The sequence below is a fragment of the Hipposideros armiger genome, unplaced genomic scaffold, assembly GCF_001890085.2.
Source record: "Hipposideros armiger isolate ML-2016 unplaced genomic scaffold, ASM189008v1 scaffold_35, whole genome shotgun sequence".
Lineage (NCBI taxonomy): Eukaryota > Metazoa > Chordata > Mammalia > Chiroptera > Hipposideridae > Hipposideros > Hipposideros armiger.
In genome coordinates, this window is record NW_017731385.1 from 4,089,744 (window position 1) to 4,106,493 (window position 16,750).

The window sequence follows — 16,750 nt, forward strand, 5'->3', positions numbered from 1 at the left end:
AAAAAAAAAAAAAGCCTATTATGGCAGCCAAACCAAAGAAGAGAAGCTTCAAAATTATTTTACATAATACATACCTAAGTCCTCCCAAAATTATTAAGCTGATTGAGGATCCTGATTCACCTGGCTTTATCAGGAAACAACCTGCTAAGTATCCCTATCCAGGCTATAAGAGTGTTTTTGGCATCAGCTTGTCCACAGGAGCTTGGCAACACTCTCCTTCAATAGCTCATCCCCTCCAACAACAGAAGACAGCCATATTTCTTAGGCTTCATCTATGAAAGGTTCAGGAGTGGCACCACCTTGGAGGGACCTGTTGAATTAGTGGCTATGGGGATGCGTGTGCTACACGGACTCAAAGGGGAAAAGACAAAGTGAAAGGGGCCACCTTCTGTGAGAAGAAAACAGGAGCAAGTAGGAAAGAACGTGAGTAAATGACACTGCAGAGCAATCCTGAGCCAAGCGTTGGACAGCTTCTGGCATAGGAAGAGATGAATTAGGAGAACTGGGAAGAGAGTGCCTAAAGTATTTGACTGGAGAAATAGCGAGAGTTATTTATTTCTAGAGCAACTGTTAACACCTTCCCCTGTGAGCCCAGGGGGTTTGGAGAACCCCAACGTGGTCCTAAGGTGTGGCAAGGAGGAACTAAGAGCTCCACAGCTATGGGAGCTCAGAGCGCTTCCAAAGAGTTGTTTGTTTGGACCTGTTCACAGCTTGAGACAAAAGGAAGAAACAAGAGATGGGTACAGAGATTCACAGCCATTTGGAGACCTCAGTGCACAAGGATGCAAAGCTGGAACGCAAGCTTCCCACACATACTCAGGAATGGGCATTGTCAGGGGGAGTTTTTCTCTGGCCCTATCTAAACACAAAAGCACCTGCCATGGAACAGCAGAGTCCACAGAGGGAGAAAAATTTTAAGCTACTGTGTTTTGGGTTTTTTTTAAAGGAGGGTGCAGCTCACAGCGGCCCATTCGGGGATCGAACCGGCAACCTTAGTGTTATCAGCACCATGCTTTTACCAATTGAGCCAACCGGCCGCCTCTAGTGTGTGCTTTTTGAAACTTGCTACTTTTACCTGTGGTACCAAGGAGATTGGAATTTTGTTCCGGAGTATCTGAAAGGGTTCCTCCGAACATCTCCTGGGACCAGGAGAAGGGTGACATCGCCTGGGACAATCCTAAAACAGTAAAACTTTTTTTTTTCAATTAAAGTTCTTATTTTGAAATAACTATAGATTGATTCCTATGCAGGTGTAAGAAATAATACAAATTCCACGGACCCTTTTCTCAGTTTCTGCCACGGTAACATCTTGCAAACTTATAGTACAATATAACAATGGAGATATGGACTTGGATACCATCCATAGATCTCGTCCGGCTTTCCCCAGTGTTACTTGAACTCATTTGCATGTGTGTGTATTTAGTTCGACACAGTTTTATCCCATGCGTAGGTTTAAGTATCCATCACCTCGGTCAAGACTCAGGACGTTTTCATCACCACAAGCGTCCCTCAGTTGGCCTGTTATAACCACACTCACTTCTCTCCCTTCTCCTTAACCCCTGCCAACCACCAATCTAGTCTCCATTTCTGCAATTTTGTCATTTATAGCATAGTGTAGAAATGGAATCATGAGGAATATAAACTTTGGGGATTGGCTTTTCCACTCAGCGTAATTTCCTTGAGATGCACGTTGTTGTGTGAATCAATTGTTCCTTTCTATTTCTGAGTAATACTTCATGCTAGAGACATCCTGCCATTTGCTTAACCATTCATTTTAAAATGATCCAATTTTTTAAGAGTGAAACAGGCTGACTTTTAGAAACCAGATGCATTTTTGAAATTCCCCTTATATGAAAGTTAAAAAATGGAATGGAAAAGAAAACTTTGCTTTTAAGGGTGTGTGTGTGTGTGTGTGTGTGTGTGTGTGTGTGTGTGTGTGTTCTCAGGTTTTATGGCTTGAAGGAAATTTTTCTAAATTATGGCTGAGTGGTACTGTTCTTGATCACAACCTAAAACTAATAACAACCATAATGAGAAAAAGAGATTATTTTTGTGTCAGATGAGAATTGTGCAATGGTCACATGAGTATTTAAAATAAACATTTTTTTTTGCCTTTTCTTATAATTTACAAATACTCTTGATTTGGGGTGTTTGTTTCCTGTCAATTAATAGGATATCCTAACCCAACGCTTTACTCATTCTGTACAATGTGTTCAGCCAGCATTCAGCCAGAATTTTAAATTATAATGTTTAATAACTATCCTAAAAGAATGTAGCTTTCTAAATAAATGAAACACCTCCTTTGTAAGTGATGGAGACTTTTTCAGCTTGCTTGCAGATGGAATACATTAACTATTAAATAATTTATTGTTTTTAATAGGGATAACACCCTGTTTTCATTAAAATAATTTTAAATCATTAATGGTCATTTAAATAACGTAACCCCACCTCAAGTCATTCTATTTTCATTAATTGGAAATAACGCAATTATCCATTTTTGGCAAATTGCAAACATATCCTTTGCCTGTAAGTACTGAATCTAAAAGAAAGCCATGGAAAGAATAAACAATTCTGGTTTTAAATCCCCCTTAATATTTCTGGAAAGAATTTTCTTTTTTTAATTCAGGTCATTTTATATACCAACATTTATATAACCCTTTGGGAACTTCATTACACTTACAAGATTAATTTAAAATTTTTTCTTTAAGCTTTCAAACTTGACTGTAAGAATGTTCATAATGTGAAACATGACTCATATATCCTAGTTGTCCATTTTCTTTATATCTTTTACAACTAAAATCACTAAGAATTCTATCGCTGCTTTATTATTTTAAAAGGGGTGGCTTCTCTCTTTTTTTTTAAGCTGGAAATTCAGGGAGGTCAAGTTTTAGAGGCTATGTGCACTCTTTCCCAGGAATCAATTAGAGCTTCCTGCTGAAAAAAAAAGGATAAAGGTACAACTTAGCCCAAGCAGCCTCTGCAAAGAACTGCTTTTCATCACATGTCTGAACTACCAGGACAGAAGCTTCATCCACCAGAGGAAAACACGAAATCAAAACAAAAGACAAACACGCCACCATCAAGCAGAAACAACACGTCAGAGCTTCCCCCTTATGGTTCCTCAAGGGTTTCTGTCACCTGAATTTGCAAATCCAAGCAGCTCAAATTCTTCAAGAGAAGCATTTGATTAAATATTTCGACCTGGGTAATTTCTTGATCTCTATGTAAAACATTCGTTCATCTGCCACACACAACCTAATCCCTTTTCTGGAACTCACCTGAACCTGAGCGTACGCCCCACCTGCGTGGAACTGGGAGCAATCGCACGCCTGGGTCTCACATTTTCTTTACAAAGCATAAACTTTAAGAAAAAAGCTCAACATTTCAAGGCTACATTAAACTCACTGTTAACAACAAATGTTTCAATGTCTTTCCTTTTTAGAAAAAAAAAAGCTGCTCTATTCATAGAGATGAAAAGATATACTCCAAATTGGGTTACCTCTGGAGTAGACAGAGACTGACTTTCTAATTTTCTACTCTTTTAGATCGTTTGCATCTTTATTTTTTTAAAAAAACAATTAGTATATTCTGTTTTTATAACAAAATCCTTTTCTTCATTTGTTTGTTTTCAATCTCTGTACTTACCAACTTCTGAGAAAACTTCAAGGGGAAACATCAAAGCATTGAAACCACAGGACACAGACAAACCTGAAGGAAACAAAGGTGGAGATAGATGCTCAGAGACGCTTAGAGTCAAATAGGCAAAGACTGGCTCAAAGCCCCCTGGCAACACTGGGATAACAGAGGAAAAGACTTCTTGTCCAGGTTATGGGGCTACAGAGTTTTTTAAAAAAACAAAAAACAAAAAGGAGAGAGAGCTTAAAAATTAATCCACTTCTATAAAAAAAATTATAGAACTAAACTCAAGCAGGAATGGATCACATAGGTCCTTGTAAAAGAGTGAGTGAGTAGCCCAGAGAACATGTTCAAGTGTCATTTTTCGAGAGAGACATTCTGCTCCTATAGATGATTCTCAGAATCACCCTCTATAGAAACACTTACCTAGTGATTGAGTAAAGGCATTTCTGAGATTCTGTTGTCCTGATAAGAACACATTAAAAAAAAAAGTACTGCTCTATATAAAACCATAACAGGTTCCTTTTGCTTGATACAGTGGCATTTATATACTTTTAAATCTGGAGGGAGGTTCTGGGTTGCTTTCCATTACATTTCTTATGTAGCAGACCAACGCTTGGTGTTCCAATGGTCCATAGCTACACTTTTACATTAAAACACGGGGAAGAAAAAGAGATGAAAATTAAACGAGAAAAAAATCCCCACAGTAACTATTTGGAAAAAAGAAAGAAGGTAAAAATAATAATAACAACAATAATAATAATTATTATTATTATTACCATTATTATTATTAAAGGCCCACAATCCCTGTTATCCAGGTGTCTCTTTTCTATTGCTTTCCTATATTTATTCCTAAAGCATTATAATCATAGGGTACGTGCAATTTTGTTTTACTTTTCCCAGCATATATTTTCCCAGGAGTATTTTTTCACATCACTGGAGAGTTGTTTTACATATGACAAATGTCTTCTTGCATTTTCCATATATGTAATTATTGCCTTAAAACTGTGGAACAATGGGACATTTTAATGGCTCTTATTGATACATATTGATAGATATTGACAGGTTGACTTTCAAAATAAATAATTTTCAAGATGAAATATACTGACTTCCTATTTTTAAATGCTTGTTTTGGAAGGTACCTCACCCCAATTTGGTTTAAACTGAATTTCTTTGCTTATAGGAGGGTTGAGCAGTAATGCAACGTTTGAGCAAACATTTCTATATTTTCAACTAGAAATATTTCTTTTCCCAGTCATAGAAAATATAAAAATTAAAAGTACTGCACATTTTATCTGATGGAGTTTAGCGGTGCTGTTATCGATTTGCCAAAGCTCATTATATAATAAAGATATTAACTCTTGCTATACTGCTTGGTCACAGCTGCAAATGTTTTCCTCCATTTATTTGTTTGTTTTAAACCATGGCCAACTTTGAATCTCAAGGCATTTCCTCCCCATCACAAAATACCCTACTTTCAGCTGATGAAAGCTCAGAAAATGCACGCCGATTTGTATGTTAGCTGAAGCAAAACATCATTAGGAAGATAAATTTGCTGTCACCTCTCACATCCGCACAAAAATCACGTGCCACTTAAAAATCAATGTCAACTTGAAACGGCTTTTGGATTTCCTAGAGACAGGGTATGAGAAGGGGTTCTGAGGACTGAACAGGGGGTGATTCAGTCTTCTTTTCTGTAAAATGGGTGAAATCATATTACAGTTTCAAGAGAAAATAGCAAATGAGAAAACAATTTCAAAGTGTCACATGCAACACAATGATATTAATGATACTATCAAAACAATAAATATAACAATTAAGGCATTTAAGGTAATAAGCAGGATGCCACTATCTGTCACGTCTTCCCAGTTGGCATGCTTACTTGTAGAAATCAAACCTATGGCATCTAAAAGCTGACGAGGGGCTGGCCAAGTGGCTCAGTTGGTTAAGAGCTCACTCAAGAGTGTGAGCTCTGGGCCAGCCGAGTGGCACGTTGGTTAAGAGTTGGCTTGGGATGCCAGAGGGCCCCGGTTCGGATCCCACATATGAGGGCCAGTGACACTGCCCTCTACAGCTAAGATGCTGAACAACAGTTCAACTTGGAGCTGGGCTGCCATGAGTCGCCGGCAGTGGGTTGCCATGGGCTACCGTGTGTAGCCAGCAGCCAGTGTGAGCGGTCAGCAGCCGTCCAGAAGCTGGCGACTGATCTGCCTCGCCCAGGAAGAGCGCAATGATGGTGCCAACTTGGGCCAGTGAAGCAACGTCCTCCACAACTAGACTGAAGAACAAGGGGACAGCAACTTATCTGTTCCCCTTCCCCCAATTCCCCAGCACTGTTCCCATCCCCCAATTCCCCCAATAAAAATCTTAAAAAAAAAAAAAAGAGTGCGAGCTCTGAGCAACAGGGTCACTGGTTCAATTCCCGGCCCAAGATGAGCTGCCGCTGAGCTATTTGGCAGGATGGCTCAGCTAAAAATAAATAAATAAATAAAATAAAAGCTGATGAGGTCACAGACCCCATCTGGTCCATCCCCCTCCTTTTTATTTAGTTTTAATTAATTACATCCAGGGCAATAGATACACACAAAGAAGAATTTGATTTCCCTATAGAATGTCCATTTTTTCAGATTAAAAATATTACTTGTAGGAATAGGGTAAATGTAAGCAAGGAAAATAAAACCCATCAATAGCACCATCACTTAGAAAGAACATCTATTAATTTTCTTCTTTTCCCTTCCTTCTTTAGAAGGACATATTGAAATTTATGTCCTAAATCCAGGGGGTGGTAAATCTATGACCTGAGGTTTTGCAATGAGAAAAATGACAAAGCCATGCATCTTTCTAGATTTGGTGAAGGATTCCCCCACGTGTGATAACTTTCTGGAGGTGTGTCCCTTTCAAAGGCACAGCGTAAAACATTCTCAAAAAGTGGGACTGTCCTTTGGTGGCTGTCCTCATAAAAACAAAACGAAATAAATAAAACAAAACCCCAGAGCATAAAGACAAAAAGGAATCCTCGAAGAAGGAAAAAAGAAGAAGCTACCACAACCCAAAATAAGTGTTCTCTCTGCAAGAACGATGAGCTCTTGCTGAGGCATCTTCAAGGAAACAGGACCGTCCTCCCTGAGCATACAGCACATTTTATCCATAGGAAGCTACTCGTTTCCGGTTTCTTGGGCAAGTTAGAATCTCTCTGATCCCTTCACAGGTGTCTTCTCATTTACTGTCAGCCATCATGTTTTCGCAGTAGAGCTGGGGCTACACAGGCAGCAGGTTTGTCTCCTGTCATCCAGGGAGCCCCACCTGCTCCAGGTAGACCTACAATGAAGCTGGTGGCCCTCAGCTGTAATGTGACACTGTTCCCTCTTCTCCCCAGCTAAGGCCAGGGTCTGCTCACTCCTTGGCAGTCACCTTTTAATAAAGCTCACCTGGGAAAAATACACCATGAAAATTGTTATGAAGGGACATAGTGAAGAAAGAAATTAGTCTCATTAGAAGCATTTATTTTTAAATTAAATTTTAATGAAATGTATTGGAGTGACACTGGTTAGCACAATGATATAAGTTTCAAGTGTGCATCTCTATAATACATCATCTATATATTGCATTGTGTGTCCACCACCCAGAGGCATTGATTTAGGATAGATAATTTATGATGCTTATAGTAGAGTTTTTCCTACATCATAGGTGTTTAAGGATCTCATCATTTCAGTTTCTTATCAAAGTTAAATACAAAATTCGATCTTTGATTTGAGTTAAAAATAGCAGCTAACATATTTCTGAGCACTAAATGTGGATTAGATACTTTTCATGCACTATCTCATTTAATTGTTTAATTTTTAAGGATTTGTGATCTAATTTTTATGGTTTTCTAAGTAATAATAGTTTAAAAGTTAAATGATACTGCATAGCAGTGTTGCCAAGTTCACACACCTGTTTCTATGGCATGACAGCCCCTTCCTGATGGGGATTTGGATAGAAATCTTCACCAAAGAAGAACAAGTGACATTTTTTTTTCATCATAATGAAAGGAAAGAAAAGAGAGGGGGGAAAAAATGAAAGAGGTCTTGTTTGTCATGTAGGAAACTGCAGCATTTTTTCATGTAATTATTTTGGACTTTGAGATTGTCCCTTAATGGTACAATAATTACATATCTGTGAAAAAAATCATTCTCCCCTTTTGAGGATATGTCACTTGTTTGTCATTTCAGTAGACTTTAGTTGAAGTCAGGAGGGAACGTTTCCTGGGTGAGAGAATAATCATAGTTAGCTCTGGTACTCTAGAGTTCAAAACGACACACTAGATATCACACAGTAATAAATGCTTTAAAAAAATGATGCCAAGATTGTGGAAACTAGCTATTAATTTGGTGTGGCATGGTTTAGCTAATGTAACTTGTTATTCCATTGATATTGTGTCATTAGCTGCCAGAGGAAAGTTCAAGAATTATGATGTTCTGCCTTAAAAATTACTTCTGAAAAAGAGAGAGTGACCGAATGGAAGAGAGAGGGAGGGAAGGAGGGAGGGAGGGAGAGAGAGAGAGAAAGAGAGAGAGAGAGAGAGAGAGAGAGAGAGAGAGAGAGAGAGAGAGAGAGAAACCACTCTAGACTTCCCCTGCTCGTGAAAGCCCTTAAAAATACATAATATATAATACAATGACAAAAAGGGAAGTTTAGATTTACATTGAAGAGAATGGAGAAATATGACAATAAGCAATTCAGATGTTTTTGATTGACTAAAAATATTTTTTCCAATGAAGGTTAAGAATTTTTTTTAATGCACCTCTCCACGACTATAGGCTATTTTAACTCTTTTCAAACACCTAAATTTAGGGGGGGAAATGTATATAGGCTTGATTTGTCTCTGTTACACAGGCTTCGTTGCTATGACAGCACCATGATACAATTATTTATTGCCATGACAATCTGCTGTAGGTTTTAAAAATACGTTATCTATTTTTATTAGTGTTGTCAATTGTGCCGGCAAGGGATACCGCCACTTCACATAATCGAGAGAGCCTGTAATGCAGGGAACAAGTGGAAATCATTTTGCTGGAGAGGCAGAGCCCAGAATACGCCAAATTCCTTGAAATCCTCACTGACACACACATCCCCAGCGTCCTACACAGCCCAGCGTCTGACTGCAGTGAGCATTTTAATGGGGGATGTGGGCTCCATTTATGCTTTCCATGTGGCTTCTGATCTGCCGCGTTTGGTCAACATCAGACAGGACTAGGGGCACAGAAAGCCTTGTGTGCATATATGGGCTTTGCATCTTCTGTGCCTTTTCAGGAGGAGAGAGTTGTGGGTGCCTAGTGACCAGGCTTATGGGGGTTTTCCTGCTCTGAGAAGGTGGCTGGATTGTTACTCAACCCCGACTGTGCCAAAATGGTACTCAGGGTTCCCCAGGTCTTAGCCCACTTCCCTATTTCCTCTCCTCTCTCTTGTTCTCCCTCCCAACACCCACCAGCCAGTCTTGTAGAAAAATGGTAAAAATAATAATTAATACATTTGGTGCTCAGTGAGTGCTTTATCCAAGAAAGGAGTATGGTATTATGTGAACCTGTAATTGGGTCATCAGCAACTAACCTGCTACTGAAGTCATCCTAGAAAGTTAGTTTCGGTTGCTGGCTCTAAAATATAAAGTGTTTCTTGTAAGTCGGTAAGAAAAAAGTCAATTACGTCCATGCAGTTGGAATGCAGTTTGAACATTTAATGTGTGTGGTGTTACACAAAGTTCTTTAGGCCTCTTAGATCATTTTTTCCTCACAAATGGGAATATTAAGGCTGCCTTGAGAATCATGTCCAGAGTCACCCATCTAGGACATGGCGGGGTCGGCCTGATGCCTTGACCTCTATGGCAACCTGAGCAGGAAAGGACAGCCCCAGCCATCCTTGAGACCTGGTCACAAGGAGGAAATGTTCCTGACAGAAATATGGTCATGGGCTGGGGCTGTGCCCTTGGCTCTGGGTCCTCACAAGCATCTGTCCAGGAGGAGGTGAGGGCTGGCCCCCACTTCTTGGACCCCCCTCATATCAAAATACCAGGGGTTCTAATGTCTTGGCTATTGACTATCATTGCAAAGTGTTGGGGTTTTGTTTGGTTGGTTGTTTTCTCAGTGATTGTTTTATTGGAAAGACCACCATGTAGTCATACAACAAATAATCTATCACCAACCAGCTTATTCTGTTATCGTAGACATTGGCCTTTTGTTGCTGTTTGTACAAACTAGACTTATTCAAATCAATAAGAAAAAGACAACTTTTTGCCCTAGAAGACATGGAGAGGTGGCCCCCTCTCCCCAAAACACCACATGCATACACAAATTACGAATGAACATATATTTTAAAATTTCAAACTCAGTAGTAATCAGAGGTAAGTTAAAATAATGGAGTAACTTTGTTTTTTTTGTTGTTGTCTTTAAGTATGCTGCTTTAATGATAATATGAAATGCTCCCGAGGAAGCCTCCCAAGATGTTTATCAAAAGCTTTTAAAAACATGAACATCTTTTGTTGCAGAAATTCTACTTTTAGGATATTTACTGAATGTATAAAAAGACTTGCTCAAACTTGTACATAAATGTCCCCAAATATTGAATTAAGTTATGGCACAGTCATTAGGTTGTCTACTGTGTAGATATTAAAACTTATGTTAGAATATATTTAATGATATGAAATACCATCCATGATGCACATGAGAAAAGCGGTTTACAAATCAGATTGATGACAACCATGAAAACAATAATCGTTGTATATGCTTAGAAAACAGACTGAAGGGCTCTCTGCACAATGGCTACTTGTGGGCAATGGAACAATGGTCGTTTTTAATTCAAGATTTGTACTTTTCAATTATTTCAAAACTTTCTTTAATGACATAATTCACCTTTGTGAATGTCCAGCTGACTGTGAATCCTGCCATTTATCACCGGGCTCACAGGTAAATAGGAAGAACCACCAGCTCATCTTCTACTTGTTTCATTTATGATAAAAATACAATAATTGTGAAATATTTCTATTTCTGCGATAGTTTTCAGTTCCCAGGGAGATAGCAAACCTAGGGGTGGTTGGATGTCTGTCAATGACCCCAAGCCTGGATGGGTTTTATGAGTAACGATGGATAAGCAAACTCAGAGTTGAACAGAAGCTCAAATTTGTGTTATTATATATGTTTTTATTAATTTGGAATAGAACACTTTCAAAACTCTTTCTGGCTGATGTTGGGGGAGTAATTTAATAAGGGGCTTCCTTGTTTTCATGCATTCATGCATACATTGTACCTCTACTATGATTTGCACTGAGACAAAACTGAAATTTATACTCCATTGTTAGCATTTTCAACAAAAGGATGCTTTCTCATCAGGAAAATAATTCTATGTTCTAGCTACACGTTGGTAATAGACATCAAAAAATGAAATGGTACTGGAAGAAATCAAACCTCTTCTTTGTGTAAAATTACCAAGGAATAACCTGGCAGTAGATTCTATGAATTGAAATAAGAGAATTATTATTCCTGGAAAATTATTCCTAAGAACTCTCGATTTTAAATTAAGAAAAAAAAATTGAACTATAGTACAGACAAAATTACCATATCCTTGTTCTAGAGTAGAAAGAAATTCATTTAAACAAAAATATGATTTTCATTAAAATGTTATAATAGAAGTAATACATATACAGAATTATGTTTTTCCTGGGATTTTTCCTGTCAGTACTCTGAGTTAGTGTAAGTTATATATTTAATAATGTCAAAACCTTGGTTAAACACTGTGATAATGATGGTGATGATGATGATGATGATGAAGAATGCCTAATATTTGCAACAAATGTTAGTTTTTAAAGCACTTCCAAACCCAGCATCCCACCTCTCCCCCCCGGATCCTGAGAACCACCCTCAGAAGTGTTTCTCTCCTCATTTTAGTGAGTGGTCCCATCATTCACACACTGCTGGACCACCCTGGGCTCCTGACAGCCCATCCGGTTTCTGAATAAGTTCCTCTGGTTTATCTAACTTTCATACATGAAGATAGCATTTCAGGAACATTTACAGCAAAAGTTATGAAGGCACAGAGAGCTTAGTACATGAGAGAGAAAATACATATTTTTTTGAGAAGATCAAACAGAAGTATTCTTTCTTTTAAAGTAAAAGTAGAAAAGCCTTCTTGCAGTGTAACAGAGTATAGATATGCTATAAAGTTTGGGACTAAACTGTCTTTTGAGAAATAAATACATAGACATAGCTAATACCTAGAAAACGGGTCAAGACAATACCTTACCAGCTTCACAACTCAGGCTACCTGTTGAAATCGAGAAACTGGCACATAAACAATCAGAGGCTCTGATGGATAAAGCAACAGATTACTTACTGTTGATGAGGAGAGAAGGCATATTTCTATATTCATTCATCCATCCATTCAACACATATTTATGCACTTGCTCTGTGACAGGCACAGCGCAGAGCATAGAGAAACAGGGAATATAATTGGGAACAAAACCGGAAGTGTTCCCACACTTCATGGAATTTGACGTCTGGGGGAAGGCAGATGTCCCCTAATGGTATCACCAGCCATTAAAGACTCTTGCCTAAATTAATTGTTAACCGAGGGTTTGCACGACGGTAATTTTCTAATTTCACACCTCTACATTGAAATCAGCTGACATTTTTCTTAAAGAAGAGTTTCCTTTTTTTTTATATTCATGGACTTCCATTATGCGGTAATGAATATGTATTCATCCAATACATTATAATTAACCATGGTCATTACTAGCTTGATGCAAAAATTGTCCTAAATTTGGCCAGCAGGAACTCATTCAATTTTCTCTCATGTCCCTTTGACATGACTGCTTTAGTCTTTGAGTCTTGCAACAGACCTAGAATAAGCGATTTTGGAACAAGCCATTTCTCTTAGGAGCTCAGATTCCCTTTAGTGAGAAATGCTATTGAGGCCACAATTGGGACCCTTGGTTGCTATTATCACTGACTTCTCATTGCTTCCAGGGCTTTTAATGGACACAGCCAGTAAACACATTTTTTCCCCCTCTAAATAGTAGGAATACGGATGATTTATTTTCTTTTTTAGCTTTCTGACTTTTCTAAAATTCTAAAAAAAAAAAAATAAGTATTGTTATGGTGGTAAAATCATATACCCTAAAATTTGCCCTTTTAACATTTTAGTTTTAAGTGTACAGTTCAGTGACAGTAAGAAGCTTTGCATTGTGGTGTCACCATCACCACCGTACAGGCAAAATGATGTGCTTTCAAGTCTCTTGAAGTAATGTTTGTCTTTAGATGGTTATGCCACCAACACGACATACAGTTATACGAGTGATTTCCATTTGTTTCCAATTTGGGGGCACTGATTGTCACTATTTTAACTTTGGTTTTGAATTATGTAAAATAAATACATAGCTCCAAAAGCATAACTCTATGCCAAGACACATTCACAGCCACACTCTGGCCATCCTTTCTACCCTTTCACCAAAGAAACCATTTGAATTGTTTTTACTTTATCCCTCTCTTACTTCTCCTGGAAATTGAATGCAATTACAGAGTGAACCTCCAAAAACTAGACTTTGATTCCATGAAGTGGATGAAAATATTAGATTATTATTAGAGTTAACTGGTGTCCTGTTTGAAACATCGAATTGCACTGATATGAATGAGGCATCACTTGACTGTTGGCAAAAATTCTTCTGCTGCCAAAGGGGCTAACACACTAACAGCCATGGTTTCACTTTTCACATGTGCACAAGAAAATATATAATCGAAACAAGCAAAATTAATTGACAAGAAGGCATACGATCGAAATGAAAAGTCCTGCTTCACAGAGTGCTATATAAAACCCTTGCTGCAGTTTGCATGCATTCGACGTGGTTGGGGAGGTGTGGAGGGTACAAAAAATAAATAATAGTGATAGATGTTACTGCTTTTTCAGTAGATTGGTGTCTTTTGGTTTTCATGTGGTCAATGACTGCTGCAGTTCCCCTGGTGGATGACAACTGCTGACAAATTTTTTGTCCAAGTTTTATATCCATCATCCAATTTCTTAAGAGATGAAAATGCAGTGTGTGCCTTTTCATTAAACATGCACTTACCCTGATTTGGAGGTCACTGCTGTTGAAAGGTTTATTACAAATAAAAAGCATTCCCATTTAAATAATAGTTGTAGATGTATACCATAGGCTATCATAGCAAAAACTTTCAGATGACTCTCTAAATGCTCTGAAGCAAGATCACACATATATCTTCTCTCACACCGACCCTATGATTTCCCACAAGAGAAGCCTGGAAGCTTTGTGACTCAGCACAGACCATAATATACCAAGCGGCCAGTCAGCCTGGATGCCTTGATGATTCTCCCATCACTCCTTGAGAATGGAAGAGGCCAGCTGTCCCCAAATGCTTGTGTGTGAGCACACTCGTCCCACTAGCATCCACCCTGCATGCTGTTCCTGAACGGGAGGGATGACCTACATTGAGCCTGGAAGGATTAAGAAAAAAGAGTTTCACTCAACTTTCAGTTTTCACATTACGTTGAAGTGAGAACTCTATTTGTTGCACGTGAGTGAGTCTTGCATGCTTCTGGTCGAGACGCTGGAAGAACGGGAAGTACCAAATGGAGATCTCCCCAAGCCATACCAACTTCTTGGAATGCAACTATTGTTACTAATACTTTATTAAAAATGGGAAACCCAGGACAGATACTGACCAGACAGGATGCTGGAACACCAGGCATTACCTGGGACTAGGCAACCCCTGCTGTGTGGTCACTCTGTCTGCAGCTGCCTGATGGGAAGAAGTCTGAGCTTCGATTGACTATTAAAAGGTAGGTTTGTCTATTGCTGAACAGTGAGCAGAAAGGTCTGGGGCCAGCCACTAGGAATGCAATGGGTTCCTGAGAGAAAACCAAGCAACGCACCAACCAATAACTATCTACCTGCGAAGGAAATCCCACTGAGCAACGAAGGAGTCCAAAGAAACTTTCTCCAGGAAGGATTTCTGAGACGGACCGTCTCCCATATGACACAGGGAAGCATATGGGATTGGAATGATTATAATTGATTTCAAATACAGCCTCCCACACATATCCCCCACCCCCACCCCCAACCCTAACGTTTTTATTCTGCTGTGTAGGAGCCCTGAGCTGGTGTTTATTTTCTTTCTACATTTTGAATTGCTTTACCCCTGTTGTGTTCAAACTTAAAGAAAGTGTCACCTCCTCAAGTTGGTGTGAGATTGTAACAATGTAGGACTTCTTTTTTAATGAGACTTACTTTTTAACATCATGCGAGAAGCTAGTCATTAAGTGACAGTTGTTCTTCAAAGTAGGGCATTTAAAACCTCAGAAGGCTACACACTTATGCCAGTGATAATGATAAAAATACAAACAATGATGGCTGGCTAATATGTATTAAGAACTGACTTATGTGCCAAGCTGTGTGCTCGGTGCCTTTTCTGGGATGCTAGTACTACTTTATAGATGAGGAAGCTGATGCCCAGGAAGGATGTTAAAAGTAAAACTTTCAGGGGCTGGCCGAGTGGCTCAGTTGGTTAAGCGTTAGCTTCAGAGCGCGAGCTCTGAGCAACAGGGCCATCGGTTCGATTCCCACATGGGCCAGTGACACTGCGCCCAAGGTGAGCTGCTGCTGAGCTGCCAACAGGTGGCAGGATGGCTCAGCGGTTGAGAGCACGTGCTCCTAACAATAAGGTTGCCGGTTCGACTCCTGCATGGAATGGTGGCTATGCCCACCAGCAACTAAGATTGTAACACAGCACTTTGAGCTTAGAGGCCACCAGCTGCCGACGGGCAGCCAGATGGTGACTGGTGCCCTCCACAACTAAGACTGAAAAACAACAACTTGGCTGGTTCCCCTCCCCAATTCCCCAACACTGTTCCCCTCCCCCAACTCCCCCTCCCCCTCCAAAAAAAAAGTAAAACTTTCAAACACATACATAGTAAGGATGTGTTAAATTCTTCTTGGTAGTTAAGGCACTCAGCTGGGATACAGAGCCTGGTCTGTTTGTTTAAAAACCTGTCCCACCCTTACTCCCAACCAGGTTGGGGGACAAAGTACAGAGATAGGAAACAGAGACAAACATAAGGCAGGTTAGGATAAAATGCTAAACCGAGCACTCAAGGGCCAAGACATTTGGCGTAGATAAGAAAACATTAGAATATGGCACGTGGCTACTTGGAAATGTGGGCAGTGGCTTGCCCAGCCCGTTGGTGGAATATTCTGGCAAGAACCCGGGTTTATGTTTCGTCTCAGAGGTGGCTGCCTGTCTGCGGTTACATCACGGCTCATTGACCTGGACTCTGAGCAGTCCTTTTAGATTCCAGAATGAAAAGAGCCATTTGAATGGGACTTTCATTCATTCCTGGTTCTGTCTGCCCATCAAGTCTAAGGGCAGGACTGCGAAGGGCTCCTCTGTACCCAGGGGCATGGCCAGCCGTAGGACACCTCACTTCTCCACCAATTTCTTTCTCCCTCCTTTTGCAGGGCTATGTTTAGACTGCGATCTCTTAGCCTCTCAACTAAGATTGTTTACAAATACTGTTGCTTCTCCCAATTCTTCCTACTTTCATCCTTAAAAAAAAAAAGGTTAACGGCATTTGAAAGAGCTCAATATTTGTTTTTTAGCTTGAAAACTAACCCAAAAGCCCATTGGTTTTCTTTTAAAAATACAAGTTTCATAACCATTTGTTGCTAGAGGATCTCTGAGGGATTAAATCATCTTAGAATAATAATAGTACAATTAAAACTATACAATGTCTAAATTAGCAAATAAATACCAGATCAAAAACACAGTTGGTTGAAGGTAAAATGTGATGACTTTTAAGCCAGTTACATAAATCAAATTAGATTGATTTCTGTCTACACAATAAGTTAATTGAGCCCTTCAAAATACATACCTTTTTGAGAATAGTAATGTTTCAAGGAAATGTATTTCCTGACCTGGAAAAGTAGTGTGATACAGCATAAGGAAGAAACTCTTTGAGTAGGTATCAGTATTCCATATGAATTAAAATAGGTAATTAACAAACAGAAAATATTGGATTAACAATAACTAATAATCAAATTGAATAATTATAATAATATACTATAATAGAAGTTATG

General features: G+C 39.1%; 1 long non-coding RNA gene across 1 annotated transcript in view; it reads right to left on the minus strand.

Annotated features, from left to right (window-relative positions):
• Positions 1 to 1,092: 1,092 nt before the first annotated feature.
• The window catches only part of LOC109380355 (uncharacterized), a 72,671-nt gene continuing 57,013 nt past the window's right edge, over positions 1,093 to 16,750 (minus strand). Inside the window, exons 4-5 of the long non-coding RNA XR_002123445.1 lie at positions 3,646 to 3,708; positions 1,093 to 1,177 (exon numbers count right to left, since the gene is read on the minus strand). This is a non-coding gene — a long non-coding RNA (uncharacterized LOC109380355). The remainder of the gene's footprint in view (positions 1,178 to 3,645; positions 3,709 to 16,750) is intronic.